Genomic DNA, 20577 nt, shown 5'->3' on the forward strand with positions numbered 1-20577 from the left:
TTAGGGAAGAAAAGAAAAGGTATAATTAAAATAAAGTAAAATCTAAAGTCTCAGTTATCTTTACCAGTGTTGTGAGGTCCAGGAGAAGAGAAGGTGCTTTGGAGACCTTGAAAAAAAGGTCGGGGGAGGTTATGATGTGGGTAAGTGGTAGAGGGTCCTAAGAGGAGTCAGGGAAGAAACATTCTAAATAGGCTTTATTAAAATTCACTTGGGTTTGCACAATATGTTTCTTGAAAGAGTTTGAAGCTCAATATATAAAAAGCTGACTATTTATACATTTGATTCCTTAAAAGCAATTAGGAATACAAAGCAGATGGTCCAGCATTGTAGATTTCCCTTTTCATATTGCTTAAACACTAGAGATCAATAAGTCTAATATAAACAGATGATTTCCATAGCAGGGTTTATAATTAGCTGGCACTGAATGTGTCCAAACTCTAAAATAATTAGCAGAAGCATGTGGCACACCATTAAAACCTTGTGGCTTGTCTGCATTTACATTTATAATTATTAAAGTTAATTATGATGCTTGTGGTGTGGTTCCAAGCTCCTTTACAACTTAGATTAAATATTTTTTTTAATCCCATAACTTCCTTTCTAACCTTCTTTGGGCCGCTGGAAAACAGTGAAATCTGACCAGTTAGGAATGTAGAGCTGCCATTTTTTTGCTCCAAAGAATAAATTCTAATTTTATCATGAAAGAGAGACTCTTCTTAAAGAGCTGGCAGCTTTCTCAACTGATGACAATATTTTGATCTTGAATTTTAATTTGTCCATAATGGTAGGGATAGGCAGGATAACAATGCTTATAAGTCTTCAGATTGAAAGCTGTCATTTTTGAGAGCTAAGTGAACAGCAAGTCGGTGCCAGTATAGTCTCCTCAATTTACTATATAGTCATGGAGAATTTTAATAACATACTTTGTTCTTGATTCAAGATCTAAAGGTAATCTCCATTCTCTTAGAGTGCAGGTAGCATTTCATAAAGTGGGAACAAGCAGCGTATCTTTATTTTTAAAGTTTGTATCACCGAAAAATGGCATGTACTAAACCCCTGCTTGTGTTAGGAGCATTGGGTACAAGAAGTCTAAAACAGACACTGCCTTCTCAGCCAGAACAGTGAAGAGTCTCAATCTCAGCACCAGTCTGCTAAAACCAGAAGAGCAGATTTCTTTAGAATTTGCATCAACAAAAATGTTGATGGTTTTGTAGATTTTATACATCTACAAAATGTTGTAGATTTTATGTCATCTATTGTCACTGCAAAAACTGGTTGGTGCCCTTAATTCAAATATCATTAATCTTAAGGTTTATAACATCTAGTCAAGAATATTTTGCCAGCATTTGTACTCTGTACCCTATGCAATATCCCAGGCTAAAGTTAGAGGTGTAATCCTTAATCTATTTACAAGTCAGAAAAGCAGAAAAGAAATTATCAAATTCCTTCTTTTACTCATTTGCTCACAGATACTTCTGCTATATAGTCAAGTTATCTATACTCAATCAGTGTAATATATGAACTTCCTTTATAAAAGAACCCATTGACTTACACAATTTAAAGCAGTTTGTCTTCTTATGCTTTCCATTTGCTAAAATTCTACATACAATCAATATACAGTTAGCATTCTACCAAAAAGACCCACTGTTTTCTATTTTACTTTTCAAATAATGTCTATTAGATTCTTACATTGGTTTAAATATAATACTCTTGTCCACCTATAAACTGTAAAACACATCTCTATAAAATATCTAACAACCAACTTCATTATCCCCCCAGGGCAGAGAAAGATTTTTTAATAGAAACAGTCAATTTTTCATCATGAAAAAAAACCCTTTTGTTTCATCACTTCTCCGGATGCATCATTTCATTTAGAGGTAAAAATTAAAATATACTTTATTTAAACTACTAATATTCAGATATGCAGATGACACCACCCTTATGGCAGAAAACAAAGAAGAACTAAAGAGCCTCTTGATAAAAGTGAAAGAGTTGGCTTAAAACTTAACATTCGGAAAACTAAGATTATAGCATCTGGTCCAATCACTTCATGGCAAATAGATGGGGAAACAATGGAAACAGTGAGAGATTTTATTTTGGAGGGCTCCAAAATCACTGCAGATGGTGACTGCAGCCATGAAATTAAAAGATGCTTACTCCTTGGAAGAAAAGTTATGACCAAACTAGACAGCATATTAAAAAGCAGAGACATTACTTTGTCAACAAAGGTCCATCAGTCAAAGCTATGGTTTTTCCAGTGGTCATATATGGATGTGAGAATTGGACTATAATGAAAGCTGAGTGTCAAAGAATTGATGCTTTTAATTGTGGTGTTGGAGAAGACTCTTGAGAGTCCCTTGGACTGCAAGGAGATTCAACCAGTTCATCCTAAAGGAAATCAGTCCTGAATATTCATTGGAAGGACTTATGCTGAAGCTAAAACTCCAATACTTTGACACCTGATGCAAAGAACTGACTCATTTGAAAATACCCTGATGCTGGAAAAGATTGAAGGTAGCAGGAGAAGGGGATGACAGAGGATGAGATGGTTGGATGGCATCACCAACTCTATGGACATGAGTTTGAGTAATCTCCGGCAATTGGTGATGGACAGGGAAGCCTGGTGTGCTGCAGTCCATAGGGTTGCAAAGAGTCAGACATGACTGTGCAACTGAACTGAAACTACTAATACAGTAACGAAAGGAATTCATGTTAATGTCATTGCTAGTAAAATATTTAGATCAAAGACACTGCAATTTTAATGTAGTAGATAAAAAGGGAATGATGTAATATCAGAAGAGTGACTTTAAAAGTACAGATTATTTTAATGAACCTGAAATAATTACATTCAGTGAAATTTTATGGTTATTATTGGCTAAGAGAGAAATAGAAGGTGAAGAAAAGAAGAAAGATAGAATGAGATGGACCAATACAATAAAACCTGAAGGCTGGGAAGAAAACACACAGGAGAACACAGAAGGGGTCAAGGAGAAAATTAAAGTTGTGGAATCTACACATTAGAAATATCTGTTTCCTGGGAAAAAATCATAAATCTTACCCCTGCCCATCTTCATATCTCCAAGATCTACCCTCAGTTTCTCAAGATCCAAGATGAAATAATTTCCCCCAGAGCGAGTCTTATTCACACATTACCCCTGGTATCACTACAGTAGAAGCAATGAATTAAAGAACTCTTTGTTTTAATTATCGTGTGCTATGTTATAGTTATATGTGTGTACATTTGACCTATATACAATCTGTGCTCCTCAAAATTTCCTCTGAGGCCCCCTGATCAAGCTGTTAGTCATGCATAATTATTCCTAGCAAAACCTAACTCACATAGCAATCTTTATTTACTGAGATAAACCGGAAAGATAAAAAGCAAAATCTAAATAAGAGAAAGCATTTATATGAAGTTTTGTGATATTATTATATTGCATTCCTATAATAATTTGATGTCATCATTCACACAATTTAATTATAAAAACATGAATTATGCCATTCTTCATCAGCATTACCAATATGTTACACTTTTCTAGCTAATATGTTCAGGGCAGCTTGTTAGATTCTGGAGTCACGAAGATTAACCTCAAGGGGTTCATAGCCCAACTGGGGACATACAAGAGGTCATGCTGCTGCTGCTGCTGCTGCTGCAAGTCGCTTCAGTCGTGTCTGACTCTGTGAGACCCCAGAGATGGCAACCCACTAGGCTCTGCCATCCCTGGGATTCTCTAGGCAAGAACACTGGAGTGGGTTGCCACTTCCTTCTCCAGTGCATGAAAGTGAAAAGTGAAAGTGAAGTCGCTCAGTCATATCCGACTCCTAGCAGGCAACAACAATACAAGGCAAAACCTACTCTGTGAAAAACACATGGTAAAAACCAAACTTAACAGACATTCACAAAAGAAAATAGTCACCTCAAAAGCCTCACTAAAATAATAAAACCTGAAATACGTTTTTATAGAAGGATAGGATATCAAAAAGCTCAGCCTAAGATACTGAGACAGGGTATTCCAGTCCTTCCTCCCCTTAAAAAAGGCATGGGTTAGGCATAGACTACAATCAGAGAAGAAATAAGCCAATTTGGAGAAATAGGTAAATGTCACCTTGCGTGAGGTCTCAAAGGAGTGTATATTTCAGTCATCAAGTGATAGAAAGCTTTGGAAAAAAAATGTTTTTGTGCAGGGCCTGTTTGGGTTCTTTTTTATCACTCTGTACAGTATCTTTTTAAAAAAATTAGCACAATTTTCAACTCCATTTGGCCCATGTCAATATATCCTTGGCCTACAGAGAATAAAACTGAGGTCACATCCCCACTACAGCCCAAGTGTTTTCATTTCTCAAACCTCCAATAAAAAAAAAGCACGCATATTCCTCTCTTAGAAAACCCACATTCTTCTCCCAGACTATTTAAGTCTACTCCATGTCCATCACACACTTTCTGGCCCACATTTAGGTTTCCTCTGGCTCAGGCCAGACCAGGGGATGTCTGGAATGTGACAAGGTAGTATGGCCTGCCAGGTCTATTCTGTTAGCAAATTTATTTTCTTCTCTTAGACGGATGATCAAAATGTCACGGTGTGATGCTTTAGCAGGCCTGGGAGCTCCCACCTACAGCTGTAGGGCTTGAGTGGGACCTGAAGCCAAGAATGCCATAAGGAGCACAGACAGTGTCTCTACCATCACCGCTTCTCCTGCATTGCTCATTCTCCTGCTAAATGATGCAATGGGACCCCCTCAGGGATTCTGAGTCTGATCATGTTTTTCTTGCTATTTTTTTACTTCCATCTTCCCTTCACTAAAGCAGCCCAAACTGCTGAATTTTTCATGAAACAGATAATATCATTGTACACAAGATAATGGCATTCAAATACATCCATCTGCTTGTTAGCTCTGACTACATTGATTGCAATTCTACTGAAAGAATATTTACCAAAAAAATGATTTTTTTTTCTGCTTTTGTGGTATTAAAATTCCACATTTTCATAAGGAAACTATAGAGGGACCCGTATAAGTACATAAGCTAAGAGGGGAAAATGAACTGAGAAATTAAGCGGCAGTCCCTGGGGCTCATCCAAGAACAACAGTTTACTTTTTCTCAAAGATGGATTTGAAATCCAGATGAGTTTTATGACTCAATGACTCTGTTCTTCCATCAGCTCAAGAATGGATGGTGGAAAACTGCTTTTCGCTGCTATGATAGACAGGGCCCAGACAGTTCCTTCAGAGTCTGGGAAGTACAGAGTCCTGCCACTCACCACAAGGGGACGGCAGCCACTGGATGGAGCACAACGGAAAAGCAAGACTCCTTCCTGTGGCTTCTCCCAGTCTCTAAGGGCTGTTGGAGTGACAGGAAAGAAGAGAAGATCAGAGTGAAAGAGAGAAGGTAAAGGAGGTGTGTCCTTCCCATCTGTCCTTTCATAGCCTAGAATGTAGTCTGATCCCAGAACGAGGAATCAGACAAAGAGAGTTCACTAACTTTTTGCACATCTCATGTCAAAGGCAAAGTTTTTTCTATCTATATGAGGTAATGCTACTCAAGAATTCCTTAACACTATCAGCTTCTGTTCTCTTATTCATAAATGATGCGCTTAAGCATTTATTTACTGTGCTATTCTAATTGCCATTCTCATCTTCAGAAGTCAAATGAACAACTAATTCGGTGGGTTGGTGTATGTGTAACCACTATGTCATGAGATGTTGTTTTCTCTGCACTTTTCCTTTGTCCTATTCAACCACAGTCATATCATATTAACTGGTTTGGATTCTTATTTGAATAATTGCTAAGACATTCTCTAACTGGCATGAGATTTTTAATTGAATGTTCAATTAATTCAATTACCCCTACCTTTCCTAAATTCTAGATAATTACCCCTAGCATCTTTAAGTTCTGGACAAAGATTTTTTTTTTATCCAGTATGCAAAGGAAACAGCAAGTTTATTTCAATCCAAATTGTCTTCAATCTTCTAAACCAAAAGGGAATGACACACTGCACTTAACCTAAATATTGTCCAACTGAAAGGCTCTATTAACTCTTTAATACTTACAAGATTTGTAGACAGAAACTTCCTTTGGACTTTCATAAAATTTTAAAGACTCAGTCAGAAATTCTTTCATTAATAAGAGGCAATTTTAGTGAAGAACTTTAGAGGTGACCCTACAGTAATCATACACATTTGTCTTTTGAAGGACATCCAGATTGGGTGAAGGTAGGTACACAGGAGTGTTATGAGAACATTTTAAGCAGTGTTATTTTCAAGGACCAAGGGATAAATTCAGCTTCCTGGGGATGTGGGATGATGTCTTCTATGTGCTCCATGCCATATCTAGAATCTTGTCTGACCCCAACAAAACAATTAGGAATTAAGCAAAAATGCAGTCTTCCTTTTATTTTTGGTATTTATTTCAAGTCATTGCTGAATCAGAAACTACTGTGATCATGAATTTCTCTTCTTCTTAAAACATGTTTTATCATTTGTGAAGCAGAGAGGTATACAAATGGTGCCAATGCTTGATAACTTTGAAAATGATAAAGTTTTGTATATTCTTCTGTACTTCCAAGACAAGTTGAAATTCTATTTAGAAATTACTCATTAGTCTGAAGTGTCTCTTCCTTTATTTTTTAAGCTGAATGAATGTAATGAAAAACATGTGGCTCTTGGATCTAAATCCCCCAACCCATGTGTGACACATAGTTCTCGTTTCATTAATGGGCACACTAAAGATCATACCAAGAGGACAGAAGTTCCTGTGATATTGTTTCAAAACTTCTTGGTAATTAAGTCTGTCTCTTGATGTCAGATTTAGTTCAAATAACTACCACCTTTCCATACCAGTGCTTAGCTACTCTTTTCGTAGTAAGTTATACTTATTTCTAACAACTAATTAAACTGTCACAATTTCTACCAGAAAGCAAAGGCATTGCAAAAGCAATAAAATGATCTTATTTTAAATATTAATAAGAAGTAAAGCAGTAACAATAAACTGCATAGATACACCTTGCTCAAACATTCTTCTAAGGATTAAATTACCAAAAAACTAACCAGAAAGGAAAGTGGGTGAGATAACTATCTTGGTTCCATCTTATGGGATGAAAGAAAAACCTGCATCTTTTGTATTTTTCTAATAAACTCTGAAGCACATTGTATTCAATGTACAAAGAATCTATAAGTAATATTAGCAAAAACGGTTTCATTGTAAGCCAATGGTTCTCCTTTATATACTATAGTATACAGGTCTGTCTAGTCCAGGCTATGGTTTTTCCTGTGGTCATGTATGAATGTGAGAGTTGGACTGTGAAGAAAACTGAGCACTGAAGAACTAATGCTTTTGAACTGTGGTGTTGGAGAAGACTCTTGAGAGTCCCTTGGACAGCAAGGAGATCCAACCAGTCCATTCTAAAGGAGATCAGTCCTGGGTGTTCATTGGAATGAATGATGCTGAAGCTATAACTCCAGTACTTTGGCCACCTCATGTGAAGAGTTGACTCATTGGAAAAGACTCTGATGCTGGGAGGGGTTGGGGGCAGGAGGAGAAGGGGACGACAGAGGATGAGATGGCTGGATGGCATCACGGACTTGATGGACGTGTTTGAGTGAACTCTGGGAGTTGGTGATGGACAGGGAGGCCTAGTGTGCTGCAATTCACGGGGTTGCAAAGAGTCGGACACGACTGAGTGACTGAACTGAACTGATACAGATATTCTACAATATTTCCACTTTCACCCATATAATGAGAATTGTGCATTTTATTCCAGATTAGAAATATAAATTTTATATTTTCAATACAGATCTATCATCTCCCATAACTGTTTCTATAATTGCTTACAACTCAGGCAGGATAACTGATTCTTTATAGTCTGCTAACTGTGTCTATTCTTGTAAATATGTCCCAACCACAGTGCTTTTCCCTAAGTAACCTTGACTACTTTTATGGAAATACAGAAACACTAGACCCAGGTCTTTTTAAAACATGTGACACAACTGTTCCTAAGTTGTGTAAGTTTCATAATACCGGAGAGAGAAAGAGAGAGTAATTACTTACCGTCTACTTTGAATGTAATTGTGTCAGTGATATGGTAAGAAAGAATATATAGTCCCTACTCTGAGGGAGCTTACAATTTAAAAAAATAAATAACAATAATAGTATAATATAAATGAAGTATACATCATAACACAATATACAATTATGTTTTAATGCTGTGGTATTCAGAGAAAGAAGTTAATTTGGGCAGGATTGGTAAGAGAAGACTGTACTCAGTGACCATAACAGGAAACGATTTGATAGATAAGAAAGAAAGAAAAGAGAATGAAGGGAGGCAGGGAGGGAGGGAGAAAGGAAGGAAGGAATGGGGAGGGAAAGGAGAGGGAGAAGCAGAGAGAGAGAAACCTTAGCAATCACACAGACCAACTTCCTCTTGGTACAGATGAGGACATCAAGAGTCAGAGCAGTAATGTGAGCTTAATTTAGAAAGCAATGTCAAAGAATGCTCAAATACCACACAATTGCACTCATCTCACATGCTAGTAAAATAATGCTTAAAGTTCTCCAAGCCAGGCTTCAACAATATGTGAACCTTGAACTTCAAGATGTTCAAGCTGGTTTTAGAAACGGCAGAGGAACCAGAGATCAAATTGCCAACATCCGCTGGATCATGAAAAAAGCAAGAGAGTTCCAGAAAAACATCTATTTCTGCTTTACTGACTATGCCAAAGCCTTTGACTGCGTGGATCACAAGAAACTGTGGAAAATTCTGAAAGAGATGGAAATACCAGACCACCTGATCTGCCTCTTGAGAAACCTATATGCAGGTGAGGAAGCAACAGTTAGAATTGGACATGGAACTACAGACTGGTTCCAAATAGGAAAAGGAGTACGTCAAGGCTGTATATTGTCACTCTGCTTATTTAACTTATATGCAGAGTACATCAAGCGAAACACTGGGCTGGAAGAAGCACAAGCTGGAATCAAGATTGCTGGGAGAAATATCAATAACCTCAGATATGCAGATGACACCACCCTTATGGCAGAAAATGAAGAGGAACTAAAAAGCCTCTTGATGAAAGTGAAAGAGGAGAGTGAAAAATTTGGCTTAAAGCTCAACATTCAGAAAACGAAGATCATGGCATCTGGTCCCATCACTTCATGGGAAATAGATGGGAAAACAGTGGAAACAGCGGCTGACTTTATTTTTCTGGGCTCCAAAATCACTGCAGACGGTGACTGCAGCCATGAAATTAAAAGATGCTTACTCCTTGGAAGGAAAGTTATGACCAACCTAGACAGCATATTCAAAAGCAGAGACATTACTTTGCCAACAAAGGTCCATCTAGTCAAGGCTATGGTTTTTCCAGTGGTCATGTATGGATGTGAGAGTTGGACTGTGAAGAGGGCTGAGCACCGAAGAATTGATGCTTTTGAACTGTGGTGTTGGAGAAGACTCTTGAGAGTCCCTTGGACTACAAGGAGACCCAGCCAGTCCATCCTAAAGGAAATCAGTCCTGGGTGTTCATTGGAAGGACTGATGTTGAGGCTGAAACTCCAATACTTTGGCCACCTTATGCGAAGAGCTGACTCATTTGAAAAGATCCTGGTGCTGGGAAAGATTGAGGGCAGGAGGAGAAGGGGATGACAGAGGATGAAATGGTTGGATGGCATCACCAGCTCGATGGACATGGGTTTGGGTGGACCCTTGGAGTTAGTGATGGACAGGGAGGCCTGGTGTGCTCAGTTCATGGGGTCACAGAGAGTTGGACACGACTTAGTGACTAAACAGCAGCAACAGCAAACTCCTGAAACTTTTTGTGCACATCTCCATGAATGTCAGAAACCTGTTCAGAGAAGCTTTCATTTCCTTTAGGGAATGCACTGTTCTGCCTTCTGCCACCAGGGAGGTTGCTAAAAGCATCATATATTAATGATACTACACTGGTTTCCAAAATAGCTTTACATTATAGAAAACTTAAGAATATCACAAAAAAAAATAACAGTATAATATCCACTTGCAGATCTTATTAATAACTCTGTAACTTCTTCCTCCAATCTCTCTGATAAGTCAAGATTCTGCTTAAATAAATCTGTTGGAAATTTTTTATATAAAATTCTACATTTAATCACAGATATGTCTTCTATCACAAAAATAAATTATACAAATTTGAGTTTCATAATCCTACAATCCTCTCTTCTAAAAGATTTAAAAATAATTTGATAGGCTAGGAGATCCCAAATGTGTGGATAAGTCCATCATGCCCAGTGTGTGCTGATTCATTATCATTTTTTTGGCTTCCTCATTCCCTCATTAGTTCTAAAGGCTGAGCTGGTTTAATTTACTTTGAGTAGAGGATTTATCAAGATTATTGTCCAAGTGGTTAAGAGTACAGAGTTCCAAGACCAACACTTAGATGCGTGAATTCCAAGCTTCCAGAGGATAATTTTTCTCCAAGTGTTTTACATAGCTCTGAGAGCCAACTACAGAGAAACTAAGGAAAGCAGGAGATTCAGAACTGGGAGAGACAAAAAAAAAAAAAAAAAGGTGGAATGAAGCCAGGGCATATGTCTCCAGCTGCTCTTAAGTGGCTAGTGGGGTAAGAGGGCATCTGGGTTTAGAGAGAACAGAGAACAGTTGTGAAGGGCATGCTCTATACGCTACCCAGAAAGTCTCTTTCTTCAAAAGAAATTAAATAACTTTTTAAGGTTCTCTGCAATCCATGCCATTTTGGAAATTAAATGGAGATACATTTTTTTCCCTTGCACATTTCAGTATAAAATGCAGTCAGAATACAAAAATGTTATTATACCTAATAGTTTTTTTATTTTTTTATTGAAGGATAATTACTCTACAGAATTTTGTTGTTTTCTGTCAAACCTCAACATGAGTCAGCCATAGATATACATAAATCTCCTCCCTTTTGAATGTTCCCGCCATCTCCTACCCCATCCCACCCGTCTAGATTGACACAGAGTCCCTGTTTGAGTTTCCTGAGTCATAGAGCAAATTCCCATTGGCTATCTATTTTACATATGGTAATGTATTATTATACTTAACAGTTTTAAAAAATTAAAATCAAGAGCAGAAAGAATGTTGATGCTGGATATAATACCTAAAATATTCTGAAAAATTATAAATCAGGATATTGAAATTCTAATATGTACTAGAATTATAGAAATCATAATATCCTACAGATCCAATATATGAGTTTAGCACAGCAACTGTGTATGTGATAGTTCTTTCTGCCAAGGCGAAGCTGGGTATGCTGTCTGTGTTCTGTTCTATAGTAAAAGAAAAAACGTCTATGCTTTTCAAGAGAACATTGAAACAGAGTGTGCACTCATCTGGAAAATCCTCAGGCCTGCACTGAGGAATCCCCATTGCTATTTCCAACCCTCATGATAATCTAATCTATGGAGATATTTTTCTTAATGAATGAAAATGGCTTCAAATGACTATAAACCTATGTTAAATTAGCACCCTGTTAACTTAATACAAATAGCATCTTAAGCCAACTGAAATTAAATGATCACTAAGAAAGACTATTCTGAGACTTACCAGTCCTTTATCTAACTAAAAAGAATTTTTATTTCAAGTGATATATAAATATAATTACAATTATCTGATGATCAAACTTCAAGCAATCTGACATACTGGAACACTAATTCAAATATAGAAATGAATTTTTTTCAAAAATTCCCTGAATAGCAAAGTGCCATCAAAAAAAAAGAAGAAGGAAATCCTTTAACCTCGTGCTCTGTTCAGGTAACCAGAAGTACCCCACATAATTGGATATAAAATAAAGCCAGGAGCTAAAACTTTGGGAGAGCAGTAAGATGCTGGGGTGCCATCAGAAGGAAAAGACAGAATAATCCACAGCAGGTTGACCTACACAAGCAAAATATTTTGAAATGATTTGTGTAGAAATAAAATGTCCTTTGCTGTAAATCAAAAGTACTTAACTCCTAGCATAAGAAGATGTGTTACAGGAGATAAGAAAGATGGTACTTCTCAAATTCAGCATGTATCAGAATCACTTGGAGCACTTCTAATAAAACAGACTGTTGGGCTCACCCAGTTTTCTGATACAATAGTTCAGGGGTGAAGTCTAAGAATTTGTATTTCTAACAAATTTTCATGTCAAGCTGATGCTGCTCTCCTCAGAACTGCTCTCTGAGAGCTGCTGATCTAGGGTATGAGATGTAATTCTTTAGTGAAGAACCAGAAAAACAGAGATCAGCAAAGAAACTCACTCAAAATGAGACAGTGTAAGCCTAGCGATCTACGCTGACTTACTTAGAGGTACATCCTAAAGCACTCAGCAGTAAATTATTATTCTGTTATTTCCAAGTTGATTTTTTTTACATGTATAACTAAATTTCCCTGGAACATATTTTTCTAAGCATGTAGAACATTACTCAGAGAAGGCAATGGCAACCCACTCCACTACTCTTGCCTGGAAAATCCCACGGATGGAGGAGCCTGGTAGGCTGCATGGGGTCACAAAGAGTCGGACACACTGAGCGACTTCACTTTCACTTTTCACTTTCATGCATTGGAGAAGGAAATGGCAATCCACTCCAGTGTTCTTGCCTGGAGAATTCCAGGAACAGGGAAGCCTGGTGGGCTGCCGTCTCTAGGGTCGCACAGAGTCAGACAGGACTGAAGCGACTTAGCAGCAGCAGAAGAAGAACATTACTAAAATCAGAAATTCATTTGCTATCTTGCGATGCATTGGCATGATGATCTAACTTGGTCTGGGATGTGGCAGCAACTGCTAAGTATGAACTTTGCCTTATTAACTGGTTGATAGGAGGCAATTTCCTTAAAAGCTATTTACAAATCAGTTTCTTTGTTTGTGGGACTGTTCCCTTTGGGAGGGTGGCTTCTTTCTTTTTCAGAGGAGTCTCTGTTGAGGTTAGTAAATTGAAGTGCATTTAAAAATGTACAAGGGACTTCTATTTAAAGGAATCTTCTAGAAAACCCTTGCTAATGTGAACGATTATTGCACACAAATTTCTCTCTTTGATAAGCTGGTTTTTCATGTACCTGTTTTGGCAAAAAGCAAACTTGTCAACACACTGCTCCTAAAGATTTCAGATTTGGAAAATTGCTTTCACCTTTTTATTTCTCTCTTGAGGTAATTCTCCTTCCTCAAGTTAGCCTCACAAGTCAAATCTTCACATGTGTTACTTTTAATTTCTTTTCATCCTTGAGAAAATGAAAGCATCAAGAGATGCTTCCTTTAGAGTGAAGGGCTTGTTTGAAACTCCAGTGCTCCAAGCAATGCCCTAAGTAGGTCAAATTTCCAAGCTGTAATTTCAGCAGACAAATTTGATTCCTCAAGACAATAAAGGAGGATACTTAATGCACGAGAGTTTCAACTGTCCAATCCTGATCTACAAGATCTCTGTAGTCTAACCCAATGGAACCCAGCCACCTATGGCAGGCTAACATTAGCTTTAGCAGGGATATTCCTTCCAAAATTCCCAAACTATGCTCATACAATGCTCCATTCTGAATGTCTTCTACCCCCCAGTTTATGTTCTATCCATCCATCATCAGGCCCGACTCTATAAGGGCTTCCCCAGCACTCCCCTTCCCAATGCTCTCACCATTTCCACAATTCTCCTAAATTTCCTTTCTGTGTGACTCAGGATCACACAGAGATCACATAAGATCATACCCTGTCTGGTGAAAGAATTTAACTATTTCACTGTTTGCCTTTACTCTACAATCAGTTCTTAGACATTAAGAATACCTTACCCAGCACATGTCTCCACAGTAGTTACTTGACATATAATTATTCATATTCTATGAACCAGTATTATTCTGGCGCCTTTAGAGTCTAGTTAACTCACAAATGAGCTTTGTAGAGTGGTTCACCTGAGAAGAGTATACATTTCCTTGAGATTGCTTCATCCGAAAAGAAATACGTGGGCCATTTCTTTGCCAGGGCAGATGGGGAGCAAAGCACTAACATGCTGTAACTCTGCTCCTGTGACTGTCTTGTCCTAAGAGGCCAAGGTCCGTCCATGTCTCCACTGAAAACATTCTGTGCCCCAAGTGATGGAAAGCGTCTGTGGTGATGCAGCAGTGGGCTCCAGTGTTATAAAGTGGGCATGGTCTCTCTTCATACACAGACCACTGCTACGTGCAATGTTTAATCTGACCCCTGGTGGGGTGAGGGTAGGCTTCCCTGGTGGTTCAGTGGTAAAGAAGCCACCTGCCAATGCAGGAAACCTGGGTTCGATTCCTGGGTTGGGAAGATCACCTGGAGAAAGAAATGGAAACCGACTCTAGTATTCTTGCCTGCGAAATCCCATGGCTAGAGGAGCCTAGCGGGCTACAGTCCATGGGTTGCAAAAGACTCAGATACTACTTAGCGACTGAACAACAAGCCCAATGGGGAAAATTTCCCCAATGCAGCTTTACCAAGCACGGCAGTTGAGTCTGTGCTTTAGAAACAGAGATCTGGGTTTAAAGAGTTACTGCCTTTTACTGGTGGTTTAACTTTGGGCTAGTTAAAATTCATCCATAGATGCCAGGTTGCAAAATGAATGGGGTCAGAATGGCCTCTGCATGGGCTGCTTCGAAGAATCAACTTGGGTAATGTCAATGAAGAACTTAGCAATATCTGATATAAAGTAGTGATTGTAACTGGCATTAATGAGATTTTAGCCAAGCAAACTTAGCTCACAAATACGGACCATTAAGACAAAGAAAAAGGATACAAGGCAACCAGCTAAATACAGACATTAGCCTGGACACATCTGGCTGTTAAGCACAAGCCATTGAGTTGCCCCATTTTACAGGCAACCAGAATTCCTGTTGTTGGGTGTTTGAAAGACAAAAAAGAAGCCCCATAAGAAAGAGGAAGAGGGTGTATTTTCCCACAGCCTGGGCTGCTGAGCAAATATGGCATCTGTGAATGGCTGAAGTGTATCTCCTACAGGACTCACAACGACAGCTTTCATTTTCTCCTATTTTTCCTTTTAATTCTTTTCCTCGGCTGATTTGCTTTTTCCCCCTCTATCACTAGCCCTAATCAATGCAGCAGGTCAGGTTGAAAGAATGGACAGCCTCAGAGCCACATACATTTAAACCACTTTAATGCAAATATTGATCGTAAGAGCATAGACTCAGGCTGGGCTGCATTTTTTTAATGGGCATGCTTTTTTTTCTGGGGCTGTGATACCCATGATAAAACAGATCACCAGAGATCTGAATCCCACCATCTTCTCTGCACAGGAATGCATAGGGAAATCTAGAAGGTGGGCCACATTCAGTATTAAGCATGTACACCTTCCCAGCCCATGCTTGAGTAGCTGGAGGGCCCAGAGTTTTTTACCCACTTAAACACCCCACCTCATACTTCCTAAATGAGCTATTCAGGGGCACAATATATCAGAACAAGTGTGGAATGTTGTACTACAAGAATAGTTGTGCAACAATACCCACTATAGTAAAATATTTAATTCCTGTGTACGCAAGATTCTCAAAGCATTGTAACCAAAAGCCAGTGTCCAAGGCATATTTAGCCATAGAATCCAAGTCTGAGCTGAAATCCAAACGGAGAGATCAAGGGCAGGAAGGAATTCTAAGGGCCACTTTGAAATTTGATACTAAAAAGATCTGATATTCTATCTGTAGACATTTTTAGGTTGGACTGGAGCAGGGGAAAAAAAAGAAATGAAAGAAAGAAAAAGAAAACCTGTTTGTACAAAGAAAGCCTGCTTGGCTTATTGCCAAGAAAGGAAGCGTCATAAACTGGGTAGAGTTTGAAAGCAACACAAACCAAGCTAAAACCAAAGAAAGGAGGGGAAAACAACTCAACTTGAAAGCCCCAAACGAACCCCAGTTGCTTCAAAGCAATGTTAGTTGCTTTCAGATGTTTTTTAATTCATTTTTCCATGGGCCTGTGGTTTCTGTTTTTGTTGCCTGCTATAACTCGAAAGGAAAATAAAAAGCAGCAACATTCTACCACATTCAGGGAGACGGCTGTGGAGACAGAGACAGAAGACCAACGCAGTCTTTGTCACGGGATGAAGAAGCCTGTTTGCTTCTTCTCCAGAGCTCACCCAGCTACTATTTCTTTATGCAAAGGGGAAAATGTCATCATAAAAAGGGACAACCAAGATGTGTACACCCAGTGGACAGAATGTTCTCCGCGGGCTTATCAGCCTCCAAGAGGGAGATGACTGGAGGTGAAGGGGACAGCGAGTGGTATGCAAAGTGGGAGGGAAGCAAGCGGGAAGGAAGCCTTTGACCTTGGAAGAGCTGAGTACTAGTGGAACAGAGGGAGGGCAGGCAGGGAGCACCGAATGAGGAATTCCTTGCTGTAATATATTCGGGTAAAAATGGGGCTGTCATCTTGAGCTACAAGTTAGAAAGTTATTACTTTTAATATGCCACTACCTTAGGCCTATACTGTTATGTAAAAGAAAAATAACCTTGTGTGACAGTTTAACATTGATCGATGTGCCTGCCAAATGCAAAGAGATAAATAAGCAGGTGATGAATAAACAGCACTTCAAGTAAAGACATTACGCTGCATGCATAAAACGGCGCCAGGCACCTACGAGCTGTGGGTGGCCGAAGGTTGGCCATTTCATGCCCACTCAGTAAAGCAGACTTAATCGCTTCCAATATTTTCTGTTAAAAAGCACGCTTAATGAGCCAATTTCACAAGCCCAGAGAAACTGATTATTATCTCTGAGTTCCAACAGAGTTGGTTGTTTTCCAAGAGCCAGCTTTTTTTTTTTTTTTCCTTGACGGGATAAAAACCTTTTTTAAAAAAAGAGAGAGAGCAAAAGAGAAAGAGAGAGAGAGAAAGAGAGGGAACGCGGAGCCAGCCAGAGGGCACGGAAAGCCGGCTCACGGGGGCAAGGCAGCCACTAGATGGCAGTGTTATCCCGTAGTCGGCGCCCCGGATCCAGCTCGGAACTGGACAGGAGGCTTCGGCTGAAAGATGGGACGGTAAATAAAGCTGAAAGCAGCTGCCTGAAGAGTTCATACCCTACCCTCCGCCCTCCGTGGACCCTTTGTCCACAATTATTCCATCCTCCAGCCCGTACAAGGCGAAGAGACAAAAGGGGCAGTCCCCGAACGGCCTCCCTCCCGCTAACAGCCCGGGGCTCCGATTACTCTTCTATGCTGCCGTTTTGCACAAAGTCCCCGGGTCCTTTACCCGGTTAGGGCTTAGTTCTTCCTGGTGTTTTTCACCCTGTTCAGTTCAGTGGGTTTACAATTCCTGTACCCCCTCACAAGGGGCTTAAATCTCAGGACGAGGAGGCAATTAAGCTTTTCACCGTTTACTTTGGGGCAGATTCCTTTTTTTCTTGCCTCCTCTTACACAATCTTTTTTGCCTTTTAGTAAAAAGTGTGGAGGAAAGGAATTTGGCCTCAAAGGCACCTAGGGCCTAGAGAAGAGACTGGGAATAGGGAAGAGGAGGGGGACCGCCCCCTCAGGAAGACAGTGGTCTTCCAAACATCATAATTGTGTGTCTTCCTTCAGCTACACAACAGGGTAAAAGCCACAGATGAAAGCATTATTTTCACCAACTGCAGTTATTCAATCATCACTGGAAGGGACGACCCAGCAACTAGACCTCAGCATATAATTAACTCAGATATTAAAAAAAAAAAAAAAACCTGAACCGTTGTTAGGTTCTAAATTGAGATGCAAGTTAATTATTTATGAATATTCATAGAAAACTTGAACAATTTCCAAACTTGGCCTTTAGTTTCTCATCAGTTAACCAAATAATTGATGCTTTTTTTTTTCAGTAAGATAAATTTTTATAGATGTGCAATGCAGCTGTCAAATTCATTAAGATTTTTGGAATTCATTTTGTCTCCTAATGAATCAAAAGAGAATAGACTTGTTGACAGAGGAAAAATGATTTTCATCTTATTTCTCCTTCTAGTCACCTATAAGAGAAGAATGAAATCATATTCAGCAAAGATTGGGCAATCATGGGAAAGAAAACTGGGATACTTGAGGTACTTTCAGAAGAAACAGATTAAAATCCAATCTTCTGTGTGTGGACAGAGACAAAGAGGGGGAGCAGGAGGTGTTTAAACAGAGGGAGGAGGCCACAGAAGTGAAACTAGTAAAAGAAGGTACCCACCTCCCAAGAACTTAATATAGGTCATTGTTGCCACTATTCTCATTCAGTTACTTTGAACAACAGCAACAAAAACCCTAGTGTCCCTAAGCTCCACTTCAACATTCTAGTCCTTGCCTCTCCTCCCTCCCTGAGACACCCAGCCCCCTCTCCACATTTAAACCTCTTCCATCCCACTGCCAGGGAGCCAGTTACCAACCAGAAAAACTCATCTCTGCCGACATATTAACAACCAGTCTCATGGGATAGTCCCACTGACTGTAGATCTTGGTTCCTGAGGTACAACCAGCTATTCATTGCTGCTGCTGCTGCTGCTGCTAAGTCGCCTCAGTTGTGTCCGACTCTGTGCGACCCAATAGACGGCAGCCCACCAGGGTCCCCTGTTCCTGGGATTCTCTAGGCAAGAACACTGGAGTGGGTTGCCATTTCCTTCTCCAATGCATGAAAGTGAAAAGTGAAAGGGAAGTTGCTCAGTCGTGTCTGTCTCTTCCCGATCCCATGGACCACAGCCTACCAGGCTCCTCCATCCATGGGACTTTCCAGGCAAGAGTACTGGAGTGGGGTGCCACATTAGGATCACTCAAAACAAAAGTAAAGGGACTTCCCTGCTAGTCCAGTGTCTAGGACCCCATGATACCAATGCAGGGGGCCTGGATTTGATCCCCGGTCAGGGAATTAGATCCCACATGCCACAACTAAAACTCAGCACAGCCAAATAAATATTTTTTTTAAAGGTAAAAATGGCAAACATATCTGGATACTTTAATTGAAAACAAAATGCAGCAAACAAAATAAAGGATTAACAGAAATGTGTGATAACCCATAGTAGAAACCTGCCATTTTGGTGATTTAATTCACCCATAAAAATCCTATCCTGTTTTGTGCCAGGCATGGTGCTGGGTGCCGGAGATAAGAGGCTCATGTGTTCCTCTCAAGGAGCTCACTGGCTGGTGGTTCCAATACAGTGACAGAACAGAAAGCCACATGGTGCCCAGAAGTGGGGCCCACTTCTTAGGAGGTCCTGAAGGCTATACAATGGAGAGTGAGTAGGTGGAGGGTAAATTAGTTTCCTAGGGCTTTCTTAACAAATGACCATAAACTAGTGAGCTTAAAGTGACAGTTCTGGAGGCTAGGCAGTCTGAGATCAGTGTTGACAAGGCTAGTTCTTTCTGTAGGACAAAGGGAAAACCATCCCCTGCCTTTCTCTTAGCCTCTGGTGTTGTAGCAATCTTTGGAGTTCCCTGCCTGATAGATGGGGCTTCCCAGATGGGAATCCACCTGGCAATGCGGGAGATATAGGAGAGGCGAATTCAATCCCTGGGTCAGAAAGATCCCCTGGAAAAGGAAATGGCTACCCACGCCACTATTTTTGCCTGGGAAAACCCATGGACAGAGGAGCCTGGAGGGCTACAGTCCATGGGGTCATGAAGAGTCAGACCCGACTGAGCAACTGAGCACACACCAGCACACACTACAGACACATCGCTCCAGTCTCTGCCTCTGTCTTCAGAAAGTCTTCTCCTTATAAGGGTATCAGTTATACTGGATTTAGGGGCCCATTCTAATCCAGTATGAATTCACTGTAACTAATGACATCTGCAAAGACCTTATTTCCTAATAACATGACATTGTGTGGTTCCTGGAAAACATGAATAATGGGGGGGGGGTACTATTCAACCCAGTACAGAGGACACTTCAGGCAAGGATGCCCAGGACAGCAGAACAGCCTGAGAATTGTAAATGGTTCCTTGCAGTTGCAGAGTAAGAGGCAGCAGAAGTGTAGAGAAAGGTAGATTTTAAAAGGGAGGCTGAAATGGATCTAAAGGATCTCATGCAAGCTATTAAAGAGTTTGAATACTGCACTGAAAGGTAGCTAAAAAAAAACAAGTGGGTTTTAAGTAAGTAAAGACTAAAAACACTCTGTCAGAAGCAGATATTTGGAGAGACGCACAGAGGAGGTAGAGATACCAGCTGGGGTGGTGTCACAGTAATGCAAGATGAGACTATTATAACACAGGGCCGAAGACGGGGAAAGGAGGAAATACAGTTTAAATTTTTTTAATTAATAAATAATCACTGACAGAATTGTAAGTGGGTCAGATTAACAAAATACATGTTGCTGAAGAAGGAGGGTGTCGAAAGCTGAGAAGGGTCCCAAACTCAAGCCAGAATTTTGGCATGAGAATGCAAGGTGATTAGCAAATCTTTAAGCAAAGTCAGAGACAGATTTTTAAAAGAATAGACTTGAACACCTTGAAAATTGGTTCAATTTTGTGTATGTTGAAAATATACATATAAAAATATACATACACGCATACACACACACACATATATATATATGTATATAAGTTGGTATATGTATAAGAGAAGCTGTGATAGAAACACGGATCCCTCAGAGGGTAGGAGGAAATGCATGAGACAGGAGAGTTGGAAGAAGGAAGGAATGGTTCTCAGCTGAAAAG

This window comes from Oryx dammah, unplaced genomic scaffold (genome assembly GCF_014754425.2).
Source record: "Oryx dammah isolate SB20612 unplaced genomic scaffold, SCBI_Odam_1.1 HiC_scaffold_25, whole genome shotgun sequence".
Classification (NCBI taxonomy): Eukaryota; Metazoa; Chordata; class Mammalia; order Artiodactyla; family Bovidae; genus Oryx; species Oryx dammah.